Here is a 14,143-nt window from a genome sequence, read left to right on the forward strand (position 1 = left end):
GTGTGTCTTCAAGAAAATGGCGCCGGAAAGCGCGGACTGCGCAGGTGCCGATTCCTGCTGCCGGAATCGGCGCCTGCGCAGTCCGCGCTTTCCAGTGCCATTTTCTTGAAGACATACCTGCAGTGGAGCCGGACGATAGGTGAGTATGGTATTTTTTTTTTTTATATGGTAGCAGCATACGGGGGCATACACACTGGAGCGTCTTATGGGGGGCATATCATACAATGGTGGCGCAGGATGGGAGCAGCACATGACAGAACGGGGGCAGGATGGCAGCAGCACATGACAGAACGGGCGCAGGATGGCAGTAGCACATGACAGAACGGGCCCAGGATGGCAGCAGCACATGACAGAACGGGCGCAGGATGGCAGCAGCACATGACAGAACGGGTGCAGGATGGCAGCAGCACATGACAGAACGGGCGCAGGATGGCAGCAGCACATGACAGAACGGGCGCAGGATGGCAGCAGCACATGACAGAACGGGCGCAGGATGGGAGCAGCACATGACAGAACGGGTGCAGGATGGCAGCAGCACATGACAGAACGGGCGCAGGATGGGAGCAGCACATGACAGAACGGGGGCGCAGGATGGGAGCAGCACATGACAGAACGGGGGCGCAGGATGGGAGCAGCACATGACAGAACGGGGGCGCAGGATGGGAGCAGCACATGACAGGATGGGAGCAGCAAATGACAGAATGGAGGCGCAGGATGGGAGCAGCACATGACAGAACGGGGGCGCAGGATGGGAGCAGCACATGACAGGATGGGGATGCAGGATGGAGCAGCACATGACAGAATGGGGGCGCAGGATGGAGCAGCACATGACAGAATGGGGACGCAGGATGGAGCAGCACATGTCAGGATGGGGATGCAGGATGGAGCAGCACATGACAGGATGGGGGCGCAGGATGGGAGCAGCACATGACAGGATGGGGACGCAGGATGGAGCAGCACATGACAAGATGGGGACGCAGGATGGAGCAGCACATACCAGGATGGAGACCATATACCAATATAAATGCTCGCCACGGGTTCAATAGCTAGTTCCTTATATAATGTGCGGTGTGTGAATTTTTAAAAATATGTCCTGCAGTTTTCATGAAAACTACCCAATCACATTTATTTAGGCATTTGACTTACAAGCCAATCATGTCTAGATTTTCACATTGCCATGAAGTTTTTTTTTAACATTTTTCATTAATTCTTTCTTAAGTCATTTTCTACTTTTAGGTTATTTCTTAACCCAAATTTGTGAAATCTGACCAGTGACACTTTATGTGGTAATGACTCTGGAACGCTTCAACAAATCCCAGTGATTTTGAGAATGATTTTTCGTGACACATTATACTTTATGATAATAGTAAATTTAGGTTGATATGTTTTGTGTTTATTTATAAAAAAAATATCAAAAATTTGAGAAAAATGTTAAAAAATTATCAATTTTCAAATTTTGAATGATTATCCCTTTAATCCAGATAGTCATACCACAGCAGACCATTAATAAATAACATTTCCCACATGTCTGCTTTACATCAGCACCATTTGTAAAATGTTATTTTATTTTGTTAGCATTTTAGAAGGATTAAAAATGTAGCAGCGATTTTTTATTTTTTCAAGGAAATTTACAAAATTTATTTTTTTAGGGACTTGTTTGAAGTGCCTTTAGGGGTCTCATATATTGGGAATCCCCCAAACGTGATACCACTTTAAAAACAGCACTCCCAGACATATTGAAAACTGCAGTCAGGTAGTTTATTAACCCTTCAGGTGCTTTACAGGAATTAATGCAAAGTGGCATGATAGGAATGAAAATGTGCATTTTTACCACCTAAACGTCTCTAACTTCTGAACAGATTACTACAGCTGTCAGACTCTATAAGGCCGCTATTTGGTCATGAATTGCCATGGCAAACATCAGGACCACAAAATCAAGATCTGAGGGCACCAATTTGGTTAAATAGGAAGCCCCCACACTCTGTTAACCATTTACAATGATGTAGTCACTATTGACAGCAGCATCTAAGGGGTTTAACAGAGTTGGACGGTGACAACACTGATCGTGGCTGATGCAGCAAGTTGTCAGCTATAGTGCACAGCCGACAGATACTAGATTGTCACCTGTATGGGGATGCTATTCTCTTATATCTCAGGTCAGTTAAAAGACGTATTGGCGGTCATTAATGGACTTTCACACTGCTTTCAAGATGAAACAAGAATGCTGTTTTCAAGTTTTCCTTTTTAATTTGGTGGAGAAAGCAGGCACGCACAGCAAAATCAACGTTCCAATGCTATCTACTCAGACAGGAGGATCGTTCAGACACATATCATAGCATTGATACTTTATTGAAAGTTGTCTATCAGTACCATTGTATTTTACTCTCTCACAATGTGAGGTTGAGACCCAAACCCTGTTATTAATTGTGCACACATTTGTAACCGTAGGAAATATGTCTGGGAGACACAAGTAGTGGTAGAAGTCTAGGATTCCAAATACCGTTGCCAACAAAAGTGTAGTAATACTGCACCTTCACCCACTGCCATTACATTTATGAATACTGAGTGAAATGAGACTTCAGAGAGTTGGGATAATATTAATTTTATTCACAATATAAAGTCAAATTGAAAAAAATGTCAAAGTAAGGAAACTCTGCAGCCCTGACATCTATTGGCCTCTGCCTTGGAGCTATCCGGATCCAAACCGGAAGTTTTGTAATAGTATATAGCAACTGATGACTGGCGACTTTGTGAGGTTAGGTGGAGATTTGCAGCAATCCTGTAGCTGTGATTGATAAAACAATCATTAACTCCATGAACATCATCCTGTCATTCGGCATCACGTGAAGCTACATGTTGTGATTCTTTGTGATAGAGGAGAACACAGGCGGCAGCCATTAACGTCAGTCCGGACAGAACCAGTCTTATTATATTCTAGTTGGTGTAGTCTGACAGAGGGGGCCCTCCTGGGTCAGTCCTGGTGGGAACAAGCAGAGCACAGAAGGGAATAGTTGGTGCTTTGTCCTCTGAGCACCGTGACAGCGCAAGCCCATGTGATAGACTCCCTGCGACCAGATGCAGAGACTGTGACGAGAAACGTGCCATGCGCCCGGTGGCTCCTCCAGCTGAAGGTGCCAAACGCTTCGGGCCAGTAAGTTCAGCACGCGTGCCACCTAGGAAGGATCGGGTGACTCATCGGGAACTGTGCCTCATCTCTCTCGCTTATTTCTGTCAGACTAAGTTAACGACGGAGTTGGAGATTGTACTTCATACCGCACAACAAACCCAGGACCCCGTCCAAGACGAGAAGGACCCACCATCACTGCCGGAAACCGGATCACCAACGCCTTCAGGACGACACTGGATTCATCACGCGCTAACTGCATTGATGCCACCGTTTGAGCCTAAGACTCTAGGGTCAGGAAGCTGCCGGACCGATAAGTTAACCCTTAAAGAACTGCTTCATTACTTATTGTTGCTGTTTAACTCACCCTGCACATCATTTGTGTTTATATCACCTGCTATACTCCTGTTTACCCCTTCCTCTCCCTGCGTGGAGTAACCTTCAATTCAAGTAAAATATAGTTAACCCTTGCTCTGCTTCGTGTCCGTTACTGCATCCCGCAACTGACTCACAATTGCTCAGGGTTTTAACTGTGAGATTTCTGGTATCAAGCTAGTTTTTGGTGACCTAGTCTTATAAAAGGGGTTGTCTTATGTGCAGTTTCCCTTTAATAACCTGATCATATTGTAAATGACTTTTATTATTATAGAAATGATCAGATCCATCTAGTCTGGGGAGATATCTTGCACTGTATACCCCTGTAATGGCTCACCATGTCTATGGACATATGAGACATTACTGATTTTCATTGTAAAACCAGACACCGTCGACACCGCACAGGTGTAATTCCCAGAATCTTCCAGCTGAGCGGACTGAATGATATATGTGCCCAATAATCTCAGTTGCTGTACCTTCTCTCCATGTCTATAGAAGGTAATCTGTAGTTCTTTACCGCGTCTGAGAGGGTTCAGTCTGGTGACACACGTTATGGTCAGTTCATGCCCTAATATTCAATGCAGGGGCACCTTAATCTCTGGAAAGGAGAACAGTTCTAGAAGATGAAATATCAAATGAGATATAAGTGAAAAATTCAGAATATATTGAAGACGAGACAGACCAAGCTTCAGTCACCTTGTACATGGACATATGACACATCACTCATCTTCCTTATCATGGGAGTCATGACCTCGCACGTGTAATTCCCAGGATCCTCCGACTGAACGGATGGGGCCCGGTATGTGTCAGAAGAGCTGAATTCCTGAACTTTCCGTCCTTCTCTGTAGAAGGCAAATTTCATTTCTTTACTGTCTCTGAGAGGATTTAGCCTCTTGACACAGGTCAGGTCATCATCTTCTACTATGCTGTATGGGGATGCTTTTATTTTTGGATGTGAGAAAAGCTCTAAAAAATAAAAGCGTTATTATAGTCTATGTGATATATAGACCAGAAAGTATCTATCTCTAAGGTTGGACTTAGTCATTTTTTACCCTTGCCCCATTACTTGTCACTTTCCTTGTATATGTGGTTCGGACTTGTGACATCAGGGTAGGTTAATGGGTGAGAAGAAAAAGTGATATCTCTCTTACTACTTTAGTATTAGATTTGGGCTCATCAACAAAACTCAAACACTCTGCTAATCCACCATCATTTACCCTCATCTACTCAACATTAGAGATGCTCGGAGATTTAGTTTTTCTTACTGCAGCTGAATGATTTACATCTGTTAGCCAGCATAAGTATATGTGGGGGTTGCCTGGTTTCTAGGAAATCCCCACATGTACTTATGCTGGCTAACAGATGTAAATCATTCAGCTGCAGTAAGAAAAACTAAATCTCCGAGCACTAGAAAATACTTAGAGGACCCCCGAGCATGCTCGAGAAATCTCGAGTAACGAGTACTGTATATTCGCTCATCACTACTCAACATCCCACCCAATGTTCTCCATTTATTGTCATATGTTCCACATTCCTTTGTCCCCCTATCACATTTAGTATACCCCATGATCAAACAATCACTATTACTCTAGCATATTATCACACAATCACCATTGCTCTAGCACGTGATCCAACAATCACCGTTACTCTAGCACATTATCACACAATCACCGTTACTCTAGCACATGATCAGATCAATCACCGTTACTCTATCATATGATTACACAATCACCGTTAGTCTACACATGATCACACAGTCACCGTCACTCTAGCACATGATCACACAATCACCGTTAGGCCGGAGTCACACTAGACCGTAATAAAAGGACGAGTGCAATGTGATAAAAAATCGCATAGCACTCGGCCCAATGTTAATCTATGGGGCAGCTCCTATTATCTGTTGTTTTCTCGGCCGTATTCAGGATTCGAGTGAAATCGCAGCATGCTGCGATTGTCAGCGTATCTTGGCCGAGAATTGCCAATGCAAGTCTATGGGTGCGAGAAAAAAATGGATTACACACGGACCATCAGTGTGACTTGCGAGAAATACGCATCGGTGTTCTATAGAAAAGCCAGCAATTCAGTGCGGTGTACCGTAAAATCACACTGACAGGTTAGAATAGAACAGATAAAATTAATGTCTACACAGAGTATAGGTTTATATATACAGTTAGGGCCAGAAATATTTGGACAGTGACACAATTTTCGCGAGTTGGGCTCTGCATGCCACCACATTGGATTTGAAATGAAACCTCTACAACAGAATTCAAGTGCAGATTGGAACGTTTAATTTGAAGGGTTGAACAAAAATATCTGATAGAAAATGTAGGAATTGTACACATTTCTTTACAAACACTCCACATTTTAGGAGGTCAAAAGTAATTGGACAAATAAACATAACCCAAACAAAATATTTTTATTTTCAATATTTTGTTGCAAATCCTTTGGAGGAAATCACTGCCTTAAGTCTGGAACCCATGGACATCACCAAACGCTGGGTTTCCTCCTTCTTAATGCTTTGCCAGGCCTTTACAGCCGCAGCCTTCAGGTCTTGCTTGTTTGTGGGTCTTTCCGTCTTAAGTCTGGATTTGAGCAAGTGAAATGCATGCTCAATTGGGTTTAGATCTGGAGATTGACTTGGCCATTGCAGAATGTTCCACTTTTTGGCACTCATGAACTCCTGGGTAGCTTTGGCTGTATGCTTGGGGTCATTGTCCATCTGTACTATGAAGCGCCATCCAATCAACTTTGCAGCATTTGGCTGAATCTGGGCTGAAAGTATATCCCGGTACACTTCAGAATTCATCCGGCTACTCTTGTCTGCTCTTATGTCATCAATAAACACAAGTGACCCAGTGCCATTGAAAGCCATGCATGCCCATGCCATCACGTTGCCTCCACCATGTTTTACAGAGGATGTGGTGTGCCTTGGATCATGTGCTGTTCCCTTTCTTCTCCAAACTTTTTTCTTCCCATCATTCTGGTACAGGTTGATCTTTGTCTCATCTGTCCATAGAATACTTTTCCAGAACTGAGCTGGCTTCTTGAGGTGTTTTTCTGCAAATTTAACTCTGGCCTGTCTATTTTTGGTATTGATGAATGGTTTGCATCTAGATGTGAACCCTTTGTATTTACTGTCATGGAGTCTTCTCTTTACTGTTGACTTAGAGACAGATACACCTACTTCACTGAGAGTGTTCTGGACTTCAGTTGATGTTGTGAACGGGTTCTTCTTCACCAAATTAAGTATGCGGTGATCATCCACCACTGTTGTCATCCGTGGACACCCAGGCCTTTTTGAGTTCCCAAGCTCACCAGTCAATTCCTTTTTTCTCAGAATGTACCCAACTGTTGATTTTGCTACTCCAAGCATGTCTGCTATCTCTCTGATGGATTTTTTCTTTTTTTTCAGCCTCAGGATGTTCTGCTTCACCTCAATTGAGAGTTCCTTTGACCGCATGTTGTCTGCTCACAGCAACAGCTTCCAAATGCAAAACCACACACCTGGAATCCACCCCTGACCTTTTAACTATTTCATTGATTACAGGTTAGCGAGGGAGACGCCTTCAGAGTTAATTGCAGCCCTTAGAGTCCATTGTCCAATTACTTTTGGTCCCTTGAAAAAGAGGACGCTATGCATTACAGAGCTATGATTCCTAAACCCTTTCTCCAATTTGGATGTGGAAACTATCATATTGCAGCTGGGAGTGTGCACTTTCAGCCCATATTATATATATAATTGTATTTCTGAACATGTTTTTGTAAACAGCTAAAATAACAAAACTTGTGTCACTGTCCAAATATTTCTGGCCCTAACTGTATATATATATATATATATATATATATATATATATATATATATATGTCAGACACACACACACATATATATATATATATATATATATATATATATATTTATTTATTTATTTAATACAGCGCTAGATAGCAGAAAAGCTGGTAATTCAATTGCCGGCTTTTGCTAACTCCTTATCAAACCCGACAGGATATGAGACATGGTTTACATACAGTAAACCATTTCATCTAGATCAGAAATGAAGAGAGACGTGGCAACACTCACCGATCCTGTGAAGAGGGCTTTACCTTTTATTTAAAGCAAACGTGAGACCATCTTCATGGCACGGGGGAGACAAAATAGAGGAGGTGAGCGGGGGAGAGGACAACAGCCGTTTCGCGCCCACACCGGCGCTTCTACGGGTCCACACTGGACAGGAACAACGTCAGGTGAGATAAGGACAAAGGCTCCGCCCCCTGCAACGTGTATCCCGTCCAGAGCAGGCAGAAAACAGGTGCATATCAAGGGAACAATCAAAACAGTGAGTATTAAAATCAGTTACAAAAACATAAATATAAAGATATTGAACATGCACATATATAATCACAAAATCTCTATGGAAAATGACATAACAAATACATAAATCGTACGCAGTGTGGAAACTGTGCACAATGAACCTTTATAACTGATTTTAATACACACTGCGTACGATTTATGTATTTGTTATGTCGTTTTCCATAGAGATTTTGTGATCATATATGTGCATGTTCAATATCTTTATATTTATGTTTTTGTAACTGATTTTAATACTCACTGTTTTGATTGTTCCCTTGATATGCACCTGTTTTCTGCCTGCTCTGGACGGGATACACGTTGCAGGGGGCGGAGCCTTTGTGCTTATCTCACCTGACGTTGTTCCCGTCCAGTGTGGACCCGTAGAAGCGCCGGTGTGGGCGCGAAACGGCTGTTGTCCTCTCCCCCGCTCCCCTCCTCTATTTTGTCTCCCCCGTGCCATGAAGATGGTCTCACGTTTGCTTTAAATAAAAGGTAAAGCCCTCTTCACAGGATCGGTGAGTGTTGCCACGTCTCTCTTCATTTCTGATCTAGATGTTTGCTGTGTCTTAGACGTGAGCACCTCGCTGTACACGCTGGGCTCAGTAGTTCCTGCGGTGACTCCATATGGTTACTCCTTATCGGGCTGTGCTGCTTTCTACCCTCTTTTGCATAGTAAACCATTTCATATCCCTTATTTTTTACATATTCCTGGAATGCAGGGGAATGTAGCTACCTAGCCTTGCGGTGCTGCGCCCCCCTGCTGGTATAAACTCATATGAACTCGAGCATGAGAAAATATTCTGAAAAATTCCCACGCTCGAGTTCATATGAATTTATGCCAGCAGGGGGCGCATCACCGCAAGTCTATGTAACTACGTTCCTCTGCATTCCATTCATTCCCCACTTTTTACAGGCAGGAGCGCAGCTGCAATAGCAGAGCTTCTGCTTGTACAATTATTTAACCCCTTCTGATGGATTTACAGTGTGGGACTTGACTGTAACGCCGGAGAGGTATGAGATATTGTTTTTTTACTTTAACTTTGTTTCAGGTTTCAGGGTCTTCAATTGGATTGAGCATTTAATAAACTATTACAACACCCTGTGTCTTTATTTCATTAAAATACTTTATTCCTAATGTGTGTGTGGTTTTTTTTAACCCTTTATGAACATAGGATTAATAATGGATAGGTGTCTTATTGACACCTCTCCATTATTAACCAGGCTTAATGTCACCTTACAATAGCAAGGTGGCATTAACCCTTCATTACCCCATATCCCACCACTACAGGGGAGTGGGAAAAGAGTGGCCAAGTGCCAGAATAGGTGCATCTTACAGATGTGCTTTTTCTGGGGTAGCTGGGGGCAGATGTTTTTAGCACGGGGGGGGGGGGGGGGCAATAACCATGGACCCTCTCCAGGCTATTAATATCTGCCCTCAGTCACTGGCTTTCCCACTCTGGCGGAGAAAATTGCGCTGGAGCCTACGCCAGTTTTTTCCGTGATTTAACCCTTTATTTTAACAGCTAGAGCCCCCAAATTTTGCACACATACAGTACACTTCTAACATTACTAGTGAGGAATATGTAAAAAATAAGGCATATGAAACGGTTTACTGTATGTAACCATGTCTCATATCCTGTCGGGTTTGGGAAGGAGATAGCAAAAGCCGGCAATTGAATTACCGGCTTTTCTGCTATCTAGCGCTATATGAAATATAAATATATGTATATATATGTGTCTCACTGACACATATATATGACTGAAATTTTCAGCGTATCTCGGCCATCAAAAACGGACCGTATTTTTATATGTTGTGTGTGACTCCGGCCTTACTCTAACACAGGGCTCCCCAACCTGTAGCTCGGGAGCCACATGTGGCTCGCAGCCCCATGAATTGTGGTTCGCGACTGTCTGCCAGCTTGATGCATTAGGTCCAGGTCTATCAAACAGGTATGAAGACCACATCTCAAAATGGTGAATTCTGTGAGTAGCCCTGCACAGAATTGCAGATCTGGATGCACATTTACTGGTCTTGGGGGTATAGGGATGTTTAGGTATGGTACGCTAGAGGATGGTACTATCTGTTAGAGGAGGTGCTCAAAGCTGGATGTGACAGTGTGTTGGGAGAATACTGAATGGTGGTATTGTGGGAACCCCTGGATCTCAGTGTACTGCTCTGGAGTGATTTCTGTGGAAACGCTTTGGTTATCATTATACCTGTAATGGGGGCTTTGGTTGACACTACTTTGAAGGGGGTGGGAGCTGGATGTGGTTCGTGACCCTCTCTCAGTGCTGAATGTGGCTCGCGACCCTCTCTCTAAGCTGAATGTGGCTCTCAAGGTCAGAAAGGTTGGGGACCACTGCTCTAACACATGATCACACAATCACCGTTACTCTAGCACATGATCACAGAATCACCATTACTCTAGCACAATATCAAATAATCACCGTTACTCTAACACATGGTCACAAAATCATCGTTACTCACAATATCACACAATCACTGTTACTCTAACACATGATCACAAAATCACCGTTACTCTAGCACAGAGGTCCCCAACGTTTCTGGCCTTGAGAGCCACAGTCAGCTCTGAGAAAGGGTCGCGAGCCACATCCAGCCTTGAGAGAGGGTCGTGAGCCCCCCTCAAAATAGTGGCAACCAAAGCCCCCATTACAGGCATAATGTTAACCAAAGCTTTTCCACAAAAATCAATTACCGCAAAGCAGTATACAAAGATCCAAGGGTTCCTACAATACCCCCATTCAGTATTCTATAAAGCACTCCCAAGACAGTGTCATATCCAGCTTCAAACACCTCCTCTGACAGGTGGTGTCATCTTGTCTCCAGCGTACCATACTTAAATCATCTCAAAACCCTAAGACCAGTAGATGTGCATGCAGATCTGCTCTTCTGTGCAGGGCTGCTCACAAAATTCAGATGTGCTCTTGATACCTATTTGCTAGAACTGGAGCTAATGCACCAAGCTGACAGACAGCCGCGAGCCACAATTCATGGGTCCGCGAGCCACATGTGGCTCCCGAGCTACAGGTTGGGGACCCCTGCTCTAGCACATGATCACAGAATCACCATTACTCTAGCACAATATCAAATAATCACCGTTACTCTAACACATGGTCACAAAATCATCGTTACTCACAATATCACACAATCACTGTTACTCTAACACATGATCACAAAATCACCGTTACTCTAGCACTTGATCACACAATCACAGTTAGGCTGCCGTCACACTAGCAGTATTTGGTCAGTATTTTACATCAGTATTTGTAAGCCAAAACCAGGAGTGGAACAATTCGAGGAACAGTATAATAGAAACATATGCACCACTTCTGTATTTATCCCCCACTCCTGGTTTTGGCTTACAAATACTGATGTAAAATACTGACCAAATACTGCTAGTGTGACGGCAGCCTTACTCTAGCACATGATCACACAATCACTGTTACTCTAGCATATGATCACACAATCATGTTTACTCACAATATCACACAATCGCCGTTACTCTAACACATGATCACAAAATCACTGTTACTCTAGCACATGATGACACAATCACCTTTAACCCTGCTGTTCTGTTCGGTCTGGGGAGACCTATTTTGAACTTTGGTATCTTTTGGGGTGTTCAAGATGCGGTTCTGAAACTTGTGGTTGATTGACTTAAATGAGGATGGGTCGGTCGGCCACGGGTTTCAGAGCCGCATCTTGAATATTTTAAAGAATATTGAAGTTCAAAGTCGGTCATTTTTGACCAACAGAACAGCAGGGTTAATCTAGCACAATATCACACAATCACCGTTACTCTAACACATGATCACAAAATCACCGTTACTCTAGCACATGATGACACAATCACCGTTACTCTAGCACATGATCACACAATCACCGTTACTCTAGCACATGATGACACAATCACCGTTACTCTAGCACAATATCACACAATCGCCGTTACTCTAGCACATGATCACACATTCACCGTTACTCTAGCACATGATGACACAATCACCGTTACTCTAGCACATGATCACACAATCACCAGTACTCTAGCACATGATCACACAATCACTGCTACTCTAGCACATGATCACACATTCACCGTTACTCTTGCACAATATCACACAATCACCATCACTTTAGCACATGATGCCACAATCACCATTACTCTAGCACATGATGACACAATCACTGTTACGCTAGCACAATATCACACAATCACCGTTACTCTAGCACATAATCACACAATCGCAATTACTCTACGCATGGTCACACAATCACAGATATTCTACCCCATGATCACAGCTACTTACCACTCATAGAGACATAAGTTTCATCGGAGAGCGAATGAAATGTTCCATCATAATCTTGTAGTGTTTTCATACATTTGTATTTCCCATTCACGGCTCCATCGACCTTATCAATATGTAGTTGTGAGTCGCTTTCCGAAGACTTTATCTCCTTGTCATCATACTAGAATATTGTGTACGACTGTATATTCAGAGCGACTGTGACATCTTAGAGTCATGGAGTCTCCTTCGAGAATTTCCATTGGCCTCTGCAGGATGAGGGCAGCTGATGTAGAAGCATTAAATTAGAGATATATTCTTTAATTAGGCAATATATTCTGACTAGTATGTGAACTCACCATTAATCACATTCAGTCTGGCAGGATAACTGATGTCACTTATGTTGGTGTAACACTGGTAGTCCCCTATATCTCTCCATGAAGCAGACTGGATAGTAAAGTTCTGCTGCTGAGCGTGTGCTGGTTTTTCATCTATATACAGTAATACATTTGACCTGTCTGGTCATCTGAGACCACATCACAGGATATAGTAACGGCGTCAACAGACAATATGTTTCTCCAGTTGGGTTTGAAGGTGACCACAGGCCTGAGCGCAGCTTCTACAAAGAACAGACTATCTATGAAAAAAAAAGTTGTCTATTCTTCGCATCCCATCAGAGAAGTCAAATACTGATACCATTATTACTTGCCAAAAAGTACCTGAAAAGTTTAGATTATTAGTAATATTTCTAATTTTCACTTGTAAATTAGATTTTTTTATGAAATTAGAAGTCCCATGTGATTGGCCTTTAGTGTTTTAGCTAATAGTTCTGAAGGCCAAGGTCAAATATATTTTTGAAATAACCCTTTGAGATAGGAAGATGTAATTAGGGTGAGTAATTTTTCTAATTTTTCATGTATACAATGAATTAGAGAAAGTAACTATTAGCTCAAGGACTTTGGTGAAAGGAACCAAGAGAAGTCCCGTTTTGGGTGCCATCGCATACTCTGAGCAATATACAAGAATAATGGAAGGATACTCACTTGTAACATGGATGTAAGATTCATGTGACAATGTATGGAGAGATCCATCATCATCTTCTATCACTTTAGTACATCGGTATTTCCCAGTCACATCTCCATCTACTTTCTTGAGATGTAACTCGGAGCCAATTGTTGAGGTCTGAATCTCTTCATCTTCCTTATAAAATGTTGTGTTTATGACCTTACATCCAAAGCGGCTGTGACATTTGAGATTCAAGGGGCGTCCTTCATAAATGGTCACAGGTCTCTGCAGGATGAGTGTAGTTAATAAAAAGAATAATGCCATAGATCAGCCCAGTAATGTAAATAGGGTTATGAGGTGGAGACAGGTGGAGCTCACCTTGACTAACGTAGAGTATGATGGGATGACTGATGTCACTCGTACTGGTATGACACTGGTAGTTCCCTCTATCTGTCCATGAGGCTGATTGGATAGTTACATTCTTTTGGCTGATTCCCATTAATTCATTATCTTTGTACCAGTAATAGGTCTGGTCCTCCGTGGTCACATTACATGTTAGGGTCACCGTGTCTCCAGATAATATATTTTCCCAGTTGGGTGTGAAGGTCACTAGGGTTGAGCGACTTTTACTTTTATAGGATCGGGTCGGGTTTCACGAAACCTGACTTTTTCAAAAGTCGGGTCGAGTGAAATTGGCCGATCCTATAAAAAAGTCGGGGTCGGCCGAAACACGAAACCCAATGCAGTGCATTGGGTTTCCAATGGTTCCCAGGGTCTGAAGGAGCGGAAACTCTCCTTCAGGCCCTGGGATCCATATTTAAGTGTAAAATAAAGAATTAAAATAAAAAATATTGCTATACTCACCCTCGGACGCGCCCTGGTACTAACCGGCAGCCTTTCTTCCTTAGAATCAGCGCGTGAAGGGCCTTAGATGACGTCGCGACTTGTGATTGGTCGCGCGACTGCCCATGTGACCGCTCGCGCGACCA

At 43.0% G+C, this 14,143-nt stretch overlaps 1 pseudogene; it reads right to left on the reverse strand.

Annotated features, from left to right (window-relative positions):
* Positions 1-3,642: 3,642 nt before the first annotated feature.
* Positions 3,643-13,478, reverse strand: LOC138641386 (Fc receptor-like protein 5; annotated as a pseudogene).
* Positions 13,479-14,143: the final 665 nt, after the last annotated feature.

The sequence above is a fragment of the Ranitomeya imitator genome, chromosome 1 (assembly GCF_032444005.1).
Source record: "Ranitomeya imitator isolate aRanImi1 chromosome 1, aRanImi1.pri, whole genome shotgun sequence".
NCBI classification, from domain to species: Eukaryota; Metazoa; Chordata; class Amphibia; order Anura; family Dendrobatidae; genus Ranitomeya; species Ranitomeya imitator.